The following is a 14,603-nucleotide window of genomic DNA, read 5'->3' on the forward strand; positions in this document are numbered from 1 at the left end:
ATCTCCCTTGCCAAAACAACTCCGCCAAACCGCACAGCCCAGGACTCATTCCACCAGAAGAAATGGAGCCATCATTTAGCCGGTGCGTCTCTCGTGGGGCTGTCGCCTGCACTCCTCAATTGATTTTTAACAAGCCTTAGCAAATCTCTGGGAGACAGAGGGAAGGGAAGGTGGCGGCTGCCAAAGTGGCCCAGGGAATTAGCATTATTAATTATCATCCTAATTGTTCATACCACAGGCGTACAGTTCCCAAGGCCTCGGCCGCAATTGCCTCACCGCATCAGTGCGATCAGACAGGCTCAGGTAGGCTGTGAAGGGAGGAAGACGTTTTTGCATCTCCGATGGAGCTGCGATTATGTAACAGCGTCCCGAGAGCGCAGCTCCTCTGGTTCGACCAGAATGTCCTTGGATTAAACTTCAGCTCTTACGTAAGCGCTTGCGAGAGCCTCAACCAAATTCGTAACAAAGGGCTATTGTGGTTATCAAGACTGAGCAATGCGTCGGCCGCGTGGTTTGGGCCAGATTGGAATGGAGGGCTGGACCAGGAAGTGTTGCGAGGCAGGGCCGGTTCTAAATATAGCAGCTTTTCTGTAGAAACCATATCGACAGACCGGGCGGGGGAAATAATTTCAATTCATGACCTGTCAATCTGGGTTCTGGTGAGGAAGGGCTTACTGAACCGCATCGCTCACCTGTTGACCTAGTCTTATTGCTGGCCCGGCCCTGGGGCTTTCAAAACCGAGGAGATTAATGATGACGCATGGAACTGAAATGAAGTAACATTAGATCCGATTTATCAATCTCATTTTGTATTTCTATAAGAGATTATAGTCGGGGGCTAGGCTAGTGAAGTGGGTTACTAAGGGCACGGACAAAGAACAAAATGTCATATTTTCCCCATAGGTTCTCTCCCTCTTTGCTTTTCTGTACCCTTTAACAATGAATAAAAAATATATTGTTAAAAACCCTGATCTGACGACAGATCTTCCAGCCTATATGTAAAACAATCAAGTATTTTATTTATTTAGCTATTTATACCCCCACTTTCCTCCCCAATAGGGAACCAAAGCAACTTAACAGCAGTGTTCTCCCCTCCTTCGTTTTATCCTCACAACAGGTAGGCTATGAGTAGGTGAGGCTGAGAATTACTGGCCTCAGGTCACTCAGCGAGCTTCCATGGCAAAGTGGGGATTTGAACCCAGGTCTGCTACTACTACACTTCATTCAGGCTCTCACAGCTACCCGGTGCCCTGATTCCAGTCGCAGTTGTGTGGGGATGCCAGACTGGGTTTAATCCTCCCCCAGAAACATGGCTTCATACACTGAAACCCCCATAAATACAAGCCCCCCCCCGCCATACGCACAAAGTGCTATAGCTCTTCCTTTAAAGGGATATTAACAGTCCAAAACGGCGGTGGAAGGTTTCAGTTTGTCAATCTGTAGGGGGTGATGTGTGTGTGGAAGGGTTAAACAACACTACCCTCCCCTCCCATCTGAATTGGGGTTATGTGGTAGTTAGGAAGGTGCCATGGTTCAATACAGTTGCCAACTGGGGAGGGGAGGAGCGTGTCCCTTTAATAGAGGTTTAATGGGATGTTATTTACCAGCTGATATTTACCTCCAGTACATGAAAAGCTTCAGCTGGCCATACCCATACGCGAAGCCTCTATTAAATGGACAGGATATTTTAATCCCCTTCGCAACTCTGTGATTCATTGGTAGGGTTGCCAGGTTCCTCTTTGCCACTGGCAGGAGGTTTTTGGGGTGGAGCCTGAGGAGGGCGGGGTTTGTGGAGGGACTTCAATGCTATAGATAGAGTCCAATTGCCAAAGCGGCCATTTTCTCCCGGTGAACTGATCTCTATCAGCTGGAGATCAGTTGTAATAGCAGCTACTACCTGGAGGTTGGCAACCCTATACATTGGTAGAGCAGACGGTCTCAGGCCGAGCCCCCAGCATCTCTAGTTAAAAGGAGCAGGTAGCAAGTGAGGTGAATGACCACTGCCTAGGGTTGCCAGCCTCCAGGTAGTGGCTAGAGATCTGCTAGTACAACTGATCTCCAGGCAATAGATATCAGTTCCCTTGGAGAAAATGGCTGCTTTGGCAATCGGACTCTATGGCATTGAAGTCCCTCCCCTCTCTAAACCCCACCCTCTTCAGAATCTACCCCCCAAATCCCCAAGTATTTCCCAACCCGGAGCTGGCAACCCTACTGCTGCCTGAGACTTTGTAGAGCTGCTGCCAACTGGAATAGACTATACTGACCTTGGTGGACTCAGTGCAGGACAGCTTCATGTCTTGGATTACCTGTCAAAAGACAAATGGAGATCCATGATCTCTGTCATGTCTGGTGTGACAATCAGAGCCCTTTTGACTCCAGTGGGAGTTACTTCCAGATCATTGACACACATAGATAAAATCAGGCCGCACGTGCTGAGACCTAGTTTCCTTCTCCCTCTTAATGCCACAGCCTCTTAGGCCTTAGTACAGCCACCCCACTCATCCCCCCTTCCATACAACCAGTGTGGTATGATGGGTAAAGAATTAGGATCTGGGAAACCCGGGTTCAAATCCCCTCTCTGCCATGGAAACTCACTGGGTGACCTGGGGCTAGACAGCCTCGCTTATCTCAAAGGTTCAGTTCCGTTCTTTATTATTATTGGTTGTGGTTGTGAGAATAAAACGGAGGCGAGGAGAATGATGTCCTCACCTGTTTTTGGTCCCCGTTGGGGAGAAAAGCAGGGTTACAGATACCTTTTAAAAACACATTGAATGATTCTGCAGAACTCCGAGGCAGCGCTGTCTGACAAAGCAGTGCCAGAATGGAAGCGCTCTCAAATTGGTTGTTGCCATTCACTGAGTCAACGTCTAAAATTCCAGGCAGGTCATGTTAAAGCCTCGGTGATCTACGCATAAAATGGGAATAGGACTATCGCCTGAGCGTGCCGGAAGTTAATTAGCTGGCACGCTCCAAGGGTGAAACAGCTCTGGGCAGTCTTGAGTTGTTGTTGCCTCTGTCTCACCAGCAAGCTACGATGCTTTTGTGGCATGCCATAATATGATACATGAGGGAAGCATTTCCTTCGTGGAAGGAGCTGACTACCCCAAGGAAGCTCAAAAACCACAACAATTTCCTTTTAAAAATTAAAGGGTGCGCCCATTGCAATCTCTTGGAACCAACAAAATCCTCCTCATTCTAATGGCTGGGAGTGGTCAAGGAGGGACAGACAGACAGAGAGAGAGAGAGCAAACTGGAGAGAGAGAGAAAATATGTTATTCAGCCACGGGTGTACCTCCCTCCCCTGACTGTAGCCTGTGGAATTCAATGGGATAGATTAAGACTCAAGCATACTTAATATTATAATATCCTTGTTTTATAGTGGAATAAAATAGGGGTCCTGTGGCACTAGGAGCCCCTTGGCGCAGAGTGGTAAAGCTGCAGTACTGCAGTCCAAACTCTGCTCACGACCTGAGTTCGATCCCGACGGAAGTCGGTTTCAGGTAGCCGGCTCAAGGTTGACTCAGCCTTCCATCCTTCCGAGGTCGGTGAAATGAGGACCCAGCTTGCTGGGGGTAAAGGGAAGATGACTGGGGAAGGCACTGGCAAACCACCCCATAAACAAAGTGTGCCTTGGAAACGTCGGGATGTGACGTTGCCCCATGGGTCAGGAATGACCCGGTGCTTGCACAGGGGACCTTTACCTTTTTTACCAGTGGCACTAGGGTTGCCAGGTCCCTCTTCGCCACTGGTGAGAGGGTTTTTTTTTTTTGGGTGGGAGCCCTGAGGAGGGTGGGGTTTAGGGAGAGGCTTCGATGCCACAGAGTCCAATTGTCAAAGTGGCCATTTTCTCCAGGTGAACAGATCTCTATCAGCTGGAGATCCGTTGTAATAGCAGGAGATCTCCAGCCAGTACCTGGAGGTTGGCAGCCCCAAGTGGCACCTTGCAAGCTAACAAAATTGATTCCAGCATACGTTTTTGTGAGTCAGATCTCACTTCATCAGATGCACAAACATGTAAATGCATCAGACTGATTTATATACATGGCGGGGGGGGGGGAGAATACGAAGAGATGCTGATTCAAAATAAGATCAGATCTAAAGAGTAGTCAGTGCACCCAGCAAGGGTGTGAGACTCTCCCAACTGTTGTTAGACAGGCAAAACGCAAAACCTAGTGCAGGAGAAAACGAGATAAGCAGATACAACTGGAAGTTACAGAGGTTTAGCTGAAGTAATCAACAATAAGGGGTGGGAAAGGCAAGCTATGAACATCTAGCACCTATAGGTGTTAATGTCTTGCATATCCTGCCCCTTATTGATGAAATAAGATAAGCAGACATAATAGGAAGTCTGAAAGGTACAGCTGAAGTAATAAACATCTCTAAGGGGGGCATGTGCTAGCGATTTGCACCCATAGGATACCTGCTTATCTCATTTCATCCTGCCCTAATTTTTACATTTTGCCTATCTAACAATGGTTAGAAGTATCTCACACCCACTCTGAGTGAACAGATGGATCTTTAGATTGGATCTTGTTTTGAACCAGTCTCTTTATCCCACCTCCCCGACTTTTCTTGTTGTGTATATAAATGAGCTTGATGAATGTACACCTCTTGCATCTGATGAAGTGAGTTCAGACTCACGAAGGTTTATGCTGACATCAATTTTGTTAATCTTTAAAGGGCTACATAACTCCTTTTTTATAAAAAAAAAAATTCCGCTCCTACAGATTAACACGACTACCCATCTGGAGCTAGTATACAGTATGACCGAGGTACACGGGGCTTTATAAAGTTACAAAGTCCAAAAGAAAGGACCTTCCGCGAGGGACCCAAATAGGACTACCAACTGCCTCAGCAAAGAGACAGCCCTAAGACCTTCCATTTGTCATACCTGCTGCTGGCAGGGAAAGCACCAATCACCACAACACAGTCAGGGGCCAAGTTTGTAAACCTGAGTCATAGCTCAGTGGTAGAGCATCTGCTTTGCATGCAGAAGGTCTCAGGTTCAATCTCCGGCATCTCCAGTTAAATGGCCCAGGCAGTAGGTGCTGTGGAAGACCTCCGTCAGAGACCCTGGAGAACTGCTGTCAGTCTGAGTGGACAATACTGACCTTGATGGACCAAAGGTCTGATTCAGTATCAGGCAGGTTCACGTATGACTTTACTCCACCTCGAGTTTTATTTATTGTTCAAGTGCGTCTGCCGAAGCGATGGAACTGGTTTTTATAGTTACTGACTCGCAATCTGTCTGTCATTAGGTTGAGTGAGGTATGCGTGGAAGGAGGGGTTTTCTTTGGTAGAAAGTGCACACGCCGCCTCCCATGCTTAAGCCTTGTCTAAATTTGTTGGCAAAAGGGTGTCTCCATTACCCTCCTCAGACTGAAACCATCTGCAGTCAGGACTCAAGATGACAATGTCTGGGGCCAAAGACCTCTTTCTCCCTGACCCCTCCTCCCCCCAAATTAACATTTAGCCTGAGGAAGCATTCTGTGTCATTTGAAAGGTAACACAGTTTCCCGTGAATCTTGACTGGTCCTAATAAAGGTGTTATTTACTGCTTGGGAGTTCTCTGCTGTCATTTATGTTCCATGGATCATGTTATTCCTGGAGATTTTCCATGATGCCAAATTCCAGTCAAAATACCAGCTATCACATCTGCATCCTTGGCTTAAATAGCATATATACCTCCCTGTTTATAGCTTCTGTCTTTTCAGCAAACTGAACATCTGGTGCTGCCTGCCTGGCTTCAAAATATGAGTAAATGCCGCAGGACATATTCCACATGGGTTGTGTCTCTCCATTATCACTCTCCCGTTTTGCTCCAGTGCTCCCAAGAAGACTCGCTCAATCTTCATCCCAGAAAGAAGGAAAACATTCCTTCGAGCCGGAGTCGAACCAGCGACCTAAGGATGTCTACAGAAGTCCTACTACAGTCCTCCGCTCTACCAGCTGAGCTATCGAAGGAGTTGGCTAGCTATTCTGAGTCACCCTTTTTCACAGCTTGTAGGTTGCCTAATAGTGACAGCTCATGCAGTATTTTCATCCAGCTTCAATCCAGCCTCTTTTAAATTCAGAGAATACAGTATTCTCCATCTGAAAGAAGTGATGTTACCAAGAATCAGATGCTAGATAGTGGTTTAGGTTGTGTTTGTTTCCTATGTGTGCAATAAGGGTGGGGGGACTTGTACAGGTTTTGTTGAAAAACTCGGGGACAGTAGTGTTCCAGGCCACTCTGACACACCTCAGAAACCTATTGGGGGTTCTTCAAAGAGAAGATCACCAGCGATGGGCAAACTTGTCTGACTGGCTATTAACCCCAGTCATCTCTTGCAATGTGGAGCTGCATGGGACAGTTCAGTGTGTCGCATTGAAGAATCACATGGGAAGCAGCAGGGTGTAACAGGATTGGCATGCCCCCCACATGAATTAAATATGCTCCATGCAACCCTCTGCAAGACACAGAGACTCTTTAGCAGATAAGGAGAAGGAGGATGAGTTGGAGGAGTTGGGTTTTATACCCTGATTTTCTCTGCCTTTAAGGAGTCTCGAGCGGTTTACAATCACCTTCCCTTCCCCTCCCCACAACAGGCACCTTGTGAGGGAGGTGGGGCTGAGAGAGTTTGGAGAGAACTGTGACTAGCCCAAGGTCACCCAGCAGGCTTCTTGTGGAGGAGTGGGGAAACCAACCCCGCTCTCCAGATTAGAGTCTGCCGCTCATGTGGAGGAGTGGGGAAACCAACCCCGCTCTCCACATTAGAGTCCGCCGCTCATGTGGAGGAGTGGGGAAACCAACCTAGTTCACCAGATTAGAGTCTGCCACTCATGTGGAGGAGTGGCGAAACCAACCCGGCTCACCAGATTACAGTCTGCCGCTCATGTGGAAAAGTGGGGAAACCAACCCGGTTCTCCAGATTAGAGTCTGCTGCTCATGTGGAAAGTGGGGAAACCAACCCGGTTCTCCAGATTAGAGTCTGCTGCTCATGTGGAGGAGTGGGGAAACCAACCCCATTCTCCAGATTGGAGTCTGCCGCTCATGTGGAGGAGTGGCGAAACCAACCCGGCTCACCAGACTACAGTCTGCCACTCATGTGGAGGAGTGGGGAAACCAACCCTGTTCTCCAGATTAGAGTCCGCAGCTCATGTGGAGGAGTGGGGAAACCAACCTAGTTCACCAGATTAGAGTCTGCCACTCATGTGGAGGAGTGGCGAAACCAACCCGGCTCACCAGATTACAGTCTGCCGCTCATGTGGAGGAGTGGGGAAACCAACCCGGTTCTCCAGATTAGAGTCTGCTGCTCATGTGGAGGAGTGGGGAAACCAACCCGGTTCTCCAGATTAGAGTCTGCCGCTCATGTGGAGGAGTGGGGAAACCAACCCCATTCTCCAGATTGGAGTCTGCCGCTCATGTGGAGGAGTGGCGAAACCAACCCGGCTCACCAGACTACAGTCTGCCACTCATGTGGAGGAGTGGGGAAACCAACCCGGTTCTCCAGATTAGAGTCTGCTGCTCATGTGGAGGAGTGGGGAAACCAACCCCATTCTCCAGATTGGAGTCTGCCGCTCATGTGGAGGAGTGGCGAAACCAACCCGGCTCACCAGACTACAGTCTGCCACTCATGTGGAGGAGTGGGGAAACCAACCCCGCTCTCCACATTAGAGTCCGCCGCTCATGTGGAGGAGTGGGGAAACCAACCTAGTTCACCAAATTAGAGTCTGCCACTCATGTGGAGGAGTGGCGAAACCAACCCGGCTCACCAGATTACAGTCTGCCGCTCATGTGGAGGAGTGGGGAAACCAACCCGGTTCTCCAGATTAGAGTCTGCCGCTCATGTGGAGGAGTGGGGAAACCAACCCCATTCTCCAGATTGGAGTCTGCCGCTCATGTGGAGGAGTGGCGAAACCAACCCGGCTCACCAGACTACAGTCTGCCACTCATGTGGAGGAGTGGGGAAACCAACCCGGCTCACCAGATTACAGTCTGCCGCTCATGTGGAGGAGTGGGGAAACCAACCCGGTTCTCCAGATTAGAGTCTGCCGCTCATGTGGAGGAGTGGGGAAACCAACCCCATTCTCCAGATTGGAGTCTGCCGCTCATGTGGAGGAGTGGCGAAACCAACCCGGCTCACCAGACTACAGTCTGCCACTCATGTGGAGGAGTGGGGAAACCAACCCGGTTCTCCAGATTAGAGTCTGCTGCTCATGTGGAGGAGTGGGGAAACCAACCCCATTCTCCAGATTGGAGTCTGCCGCTCATGTGGAGGAGTGGCGAAACCAACCCGGCTCACCAGACTACAGTCTGCCACTCATGTGGAGGAGTGGGGAAACCAACCCCGCTCTCCACATTAGAGTCCGCCGCTCATGTGGAGGAGTGGGGAAACCAACCTAGTTCACCAAATTAGAGTCTGCCACTCATGTGGAGGAGTGGCGAAACCAACCCGGCTCACCAGATTACAGTCTGCCGCTCATGTGGAGGAGTGGGGAAACCAACCCGGTTCTCCAGATTAGAGTCTGCTGCTCATGTGGAGGAGTGGGGAAACCAACCCGGTTCTCCAGATTAGAGTCTGCCGCTCATGTGGAGGAGTGGGGAAACCAACCCCATTCTCCAGATTGGAGTCTGCCGCTCATGTGGAGGAGTGGCGAAACCAACCCGGCTCACCAGACTACAGTCTGCCACTCATGTGGAGGAGTGGGGAAACCAACCCTGTTCTCCAGATTAGAGTCCGCAGCTCATGTGGAGGAGTGGGGAAACCAACCTAGTTCACCAGATTAGAGTCTGCCACTCATGTGGAGGAGTGGGGAAACCAACCTAGTTCACCAGATTGGAGTTTGCCGCTCATGTGGAGGAGTGGCGAAACCAACCCGGCTCACCAGACTACAGTCTGCCACTCATGTGGAGGAGTGGGGAAACCAACCCCATTCTCCACATTAGAGTCCGCCGCTCATGTGGAGGAGTGGAGAAACCAACCCCGTTCTCCAGATTAGAGTCCGCCGCTCATGTGGAGGAGTGGGGAAACCAACCTGGTTCACCAGATTAGAGTCCGCCGCTCATGTGGAGGAGTGGGGAAACCAACCTGGTTCACCAGATTAGAGTCCGCCGCTCATGTGGAGGAGTGGGGAAACCAACCCCATTCTCCAGATTAGAGTCCGCCGCTCATGTGGAGGAGTGGGGAAACCAACCCCATTCTTCAGATTAGAGTCCGCCATTCATGTGGAGGAGTGGGGAAACCAACCCCGTTCTCCAGATTAGAGTCCGCCGCTCATGTGGAAAATTGGGGAAACCAACCTGGTTCTCCAGATTAGAGTCCACAGCTTTTAATCACTACGCCACGCTGGATGTGATGCTGATGTGTCCTGAAGGTCAAGAATTTGAAGACCAGTGCTGTAGGAGCGCCATGCCTTCAGAAGGTAAGTCTGGGGCTGAGCTCCCTGTAGGGCAAATGGAACACGGGTTCCTGCCACAGGCCTTTTAAGGTCACAAAGAGCCTGCTGCCAGGTATAGCTGGGGAGAAGGAGAGAAACCCATGCAGGGTGCCAAAGAGAGGGCAGGCTTGCTGTGGATTCTCCATTTTTATTTTTGAGTACCTCATTTATTGGTGGCCTTTCTTGCTAGTACTCAGGGAAGATTACAAATTTTTTAAAAAACAATTCAATCAGAAAGCAAAGACCTCTAATAAACAATGCAGTGGGACTCAAACACCAGCAGAAAAAACCTAAATGCAAACAAAAATCTGCTTTCTGACAATGCCATAATACAGAAAGTGGGTTGCAAGAGGCAGTGAAGGAAGGCGATACATACAATTACCATTGCAATGGACTTCAATTTGATTCCATTGTAAAAGCAACCTCCATTAAACAATGGTTCTAATCCCTTTACAAAAAAATTCTCCTCAAAATGCCAGTGTTTAAAATATTGTCGAAGGCTTTCACGGTCAGAGTTCATTGGTTCTTGTAGGTTATCCGGGCTGTGTAACCGTGGTCTTGGAATTTTCTTTCCTGACGTTTCGCCAGCAACTGTGGCAGGCATCTTCAGAGGAGTAACACTGAAGGACAGTCCTTCAGTGTTACTACTCTGAAGATGCCTGCCACAGTTGCTGGCGAAATGTCAGGAAAGAAAATTCCAAGACCACGGTTACACAGCCCGGATAACCTACGAGAGCCAGTGTTTAAGTTGCATGCCCTTATTGCAACATGACGTTTGACTATTGTGATGCACAGTGGAGAAAGGCGGGGTGTACCTTATTTAAACAAACACAGTAAAATATAATGAAAAAACGAAGAACATTCCCTTCAGAACAGGTAGAAGCTGAGACCACCCTGCTGGCAGTTAGCGTTTTTGGGGGCCAGGGCAAGGCCATGCACAATGGCATGTGACACCATGAAGATGTCACTTCTGCTCATGTAACTGGAAGTGAAGTCATGTTTCTATGGTAAAACCACAGAGGCTTGGGGGATAGTTAGCCCATCGAGGTGACCCATGACATCACTTCCAGTGATGTAGTCAGAAATGATACTGTTACATCATTGCGGCTCCCACCTCACTTCCAGTTATGTAGTCAGAAGTGACACTGTTGGATCATTGCAGCTCCTGCCCCACAATTTCTCCTGCCACAGCACTGAGCATCAGAGGCAAGAGGCAGGAGGTCTCCTGCTATAGTGCTATAGCAGGAAACCTGGGCTGTTACCGCAGTAGGTATTCCCAGTGATGTATTAAGAGTTTGAAAATGTTATAAAAAACATCGCTTTAAAAGGGTTTTTGGATGCCATGGATAAAAAATGGTTGGAAGACATCTTCACAGCTAAAGGGGCCAAACGAAGTGCGAACAGTATTTTTGTATAACAGTTTCAAACTCTTAATACATCAGTGGGAATACATAGAAAGGGTGAACAGTATTTTTTATAACAGTTTCAAACTCTTAATACATCGCTGGGAATACCTAGTGCAGTAACAGGTCCCTCTAATAGGAGTGGATTTCTGGAACTTTTCCTAGGTCTGCACTGGATTCCTACAAGACACAAGTCATTGTGTTGTTTCTGATATAGCGCATGCACAACAAATCTTTATTGCAGCCAAAGGCTGTAATACATATAAAGGCTGTAATAAAATATATATCCTATGATAAAATTATACAGCTCCCGCTTACAGCATCTCGTCCGTACTAATTAATCTAATTAATCTAATTAATTACCCCCTCCACATGGTCTGCCTGCCTATACATATTATCTAACAACTCCTCGTCTCTGTAGAGCTTTTTGCTTGGCTAGATTGAATGCTAACCCTTCTATGGTAATGCAGGGCAGAATTCTGAATATACCATACTCAGACAGGATCTGCCCTTGCTCTTCTGGCTCTATTGACTCATTAGCCCCTGCCCTTTTGGGCATGCCGCTTTTACGAGGAACTTCGATCACACTATATTTCCCCACTTTTAATATACAAATCCAATGCCTCTGTGACTGACATAATGCCTTTTTTACTAAGTGATAGGGACCCCAAGGCTACATTGTCAGGGGCAAGATTTGTTTCAGTCCTTATATCCCTCCAACACTAGATATATGCTGCTCAAGATCAATTGATCAAGGAGCTTCTAAGGGATAAAAGGAAAGGAAAGGAAATTAATCTGAAGGTTTGCCCATAAGGTCTTTGTTTTTCATAAATGCCTTCTGTTTCCAGCAAACATAAGAGCAAAATTTTGCTGCGGAATATGAAATATAAGCTACCCTATCTTCTAGCACACACATGTTCTTTTGTATCTGTTAGAATTGCAAATCACCAAATTCTAATTCCTCGTTTATGTATTTGAACATTAATATCTCACCTGAGTCTAGTGTGGATTACAATATAAGACACATACAAACTGTCAGATAACAGAGAAAACAGTGAAACCGTGAAACCAGCCCACACCGGATGGGTGCTCCAGCTGAAAAAGCGCAGGTCTCTTGTTGCAAGAGAACAGGCCTGTCGAGTTGACGGTATCACCCAAAAAGCTTGCTGAGCTGATCTAAGTTGGTGCGCGGGTTCATCTCAGGAGAGGCAGCCCTTCAGGTATGCAAGTGCTCGGCTCTGAAGGACTTTAAAGGGAAGAGTCAGCAACTCGAATAATGCCTGGAAACAGACACAAGTTGTTTAAAGCAGTGGTTCTCAACCTGGGGCCATATGGCCCCCTGGGGGCCCCAGGATATTCCAAGGGGGCCACAGGTGAAAATTATGTAAATGGGGGGCCACGGCACGAGACTAGGGGGCCACAGAGGGAAGTGAGAAGTGAAGAAAACAGAGAAGTGACTGAGAAAAGAAAACAGAAAAGAAATACAATTTGTACCTTCCGTGGACTGAAAACCTAACACGTGACTTTCTTCATTGCACTTCGATGCATCGTTTGCAACTGTGGGTTTTTGTATCGCTGTAATCTTGTGCAATGGTGGTAGAGGCTTTGTTCTCCCTTGTATGTGAACATTGTTGTTTATTAGCATGTTGTATTCCCTTTTTGTGGGGTATTTTTTGTAAATTTAAGTTTCCCAATAAGAACTGCACGTGTGCATTTTGTGTGGCTGTTTATGCTTCTTTGTTCCTTGGCTACTTACAAACAAAACATTTAAATAGCTACCTTTCTACTGTAATGCCCAGCTATAAGGGCTGGTTTAGAACACTATGTATTCATACGCACACACATGGAAGCTTTGGGAAGTTGGCATCCGGGAGCCATGAACCAACAAATCATGCTCTCTGTGCTTTGGTACGGCCGTTCACCAGTAGAGAGCTCTGAATTACCTTCATCCTTAGGAATGTGTTTTCTAGTTACTAAGATCACAAGACCTAGGACTGGCTTAGAGACAGCCTTCGGCCAATATCTATAGGTGATGCTATATTAGAGTGGAGTAGACACCTAATGTGCATTGGTGCTTTTGTGTATCAATCTGCTTGTCAGCAGCCATGGGCCTGCCCCATGCGAATGCATAAATGATACTGACTTTCCTTTGTTTCTCGGGTGAGTAACTCTGCATCTTATTTGTGGGTTATTTCACCCCCAGGTCTGTGTTTCGCTAAATAAAGAACTGTTGCTCTTTTTAACCTCCTCCTAGTTGTCTTCATTGGACTCTATAAGACAACCAGGGCACTTCACTACCTGTAGGACAGGGGGGTCACAGGAAGGAAACAAGGTCGGAAGGGGGCCACGGTCGGAAAAAGGTTGAGAACCACTGGTTTAGAGCTGTGTTGGCCCAAAAGTAATATCCAAAAAGCTGAGAACGCCATCAGTTAATACTTTTATTAGGACCAACCCAACCACCCATAACAGTGTGCAGGCTTTCGAGTTCCCCAGAGCTCTGCGTCATGCCAGATTTACAAAATTAAAAAAAAGAGTGAAAAAGTAGATTTTAAGCACATTGTTAGGTCATGGTGTTAAGAAGACCTTTGCATGCCAGTGTGGAATGGATTCGCTGACCGGCGAGAAAGAATCAATTTTCAATCCGCTGCAGGTCAGCAGCCAATGAAACCTCTTTGGCCCAAGTTCATCCTGTCCAAGGGCATGAGGCCTTACATCACTACCAAATTCCCAAGAAGACGATGGCATAATTTCTCTGTTAATTCAGAAGCAGATTAAGTGGAACTGAATAGCTTCCAAGGAAAAAGATCCCACAACCTCGCAAAGCCCATTATTCAGCAGGCTCTAAGAAAGATTTCACATCTCTCAAAGTAATTGCGTTTGATCCCACCATATTTTTCTGGAAGATAAGTTACACTTAAGGCAGTTCCATTTGCCCAAGACATGGCACAAATGCTATGTAAGGTCAAGGGCCGATTTTTTTCCCATTTCCAGTCAGCATGGCAGAGTACAAAAATCAACAGGCAAATGGCTATTTGATGCAGTCATCATAGTCCAGTTTGGAAATGCAATATGATTTGATCCAAGAAAGCCATTATTGGGGGAGGGGGCTGTGAAATATCCCTTGCATTATGTCTTGTGCAAGCGGAAATAGGGGACAGGATGACTTAGGGCAAGGGCGACCTGTACTAACTTTCTTGCATTCACGCTTGGGGGAGACCTCATTTATTTATTTTTATAGGTATATACACAGAGGATGCTGGACTGACATAACTTTAAGATTGACAATGAGGAAATAGAAATTGTGGAAGACTTTCTTTTCCTTGGTTCCATCATCAACCAAAAGGGAGACTGCAGCCAAGAAATCAGAAGGAGATTGAGATTGGGAAGGGCAGCCATGAAAGAGCTAGAAAAGATTCTGAAGTATAAGGATGCGTCATTGGCCACCAAGACCAAGTTAATTCATGCCATCATATTCCCTATTACTATGTATGGGTGTGAAAGCTGGACACTGAAGAAAGCTGATAGGAAGAAAGTAGACTCCTTTGAAATGTGGTGTTGGAGGAGAGTGTTACGGATACCGTAGACGGCCAAAAAAACAAATCAGTGGATTATAGATCAAATCAAGCCTGAATTGACCCTAGAAGCTAAAATAACTAAACTGAGGCTATGGTATTTTGGTCACATTATGAGAAGTCAAGAGTCACTGGAGAAGACCATCATGACAGGAAAAGTTGAAGGCAGCAGGAAAAGAGGAAGACCCAACAAGAGATGGATTGCCTC

At 47.3% G+C, this 14,603-nt stretch overlaps 1 non-coding gene across 1 annotated transcript; it reads right to left on the bottom strand.

Moving 5' to 3' along the window:
* Positions 1-5,875: 5,875 nt before the first annotated feature.
* TRNAY-GUA (transfer RNA tyrosine (anticodon GUA)) lies at positions 5,876-5,964 on the bottom strand. Its single transcript is given in 2 exon segments — positions 5,876-5,911; positions 5,928-5,964. It is a non-coding gene; the product is annotated as a tRNA-Tyr (tRNA).
* Between the last annotated feature and the right edge of the window lie 8,639 nt (positions 5,965-14,603).

The sequence above is a fragment of the Euleptes europaea genome, chromosome 1 (genome assembly GCF_029931775.1).
Source record: "Euleptes europaea isolate rEulEur1 chromosome 1, rEulEur1.hap1, whole genome shotgun sequence".
Classification (NCBI taxonomy): Eukaryota; Metazoa; Chordata; class Lepidosauria; order Squamata; family Sphaerodactylidae; genus Euleptes; species Euleptes europaea.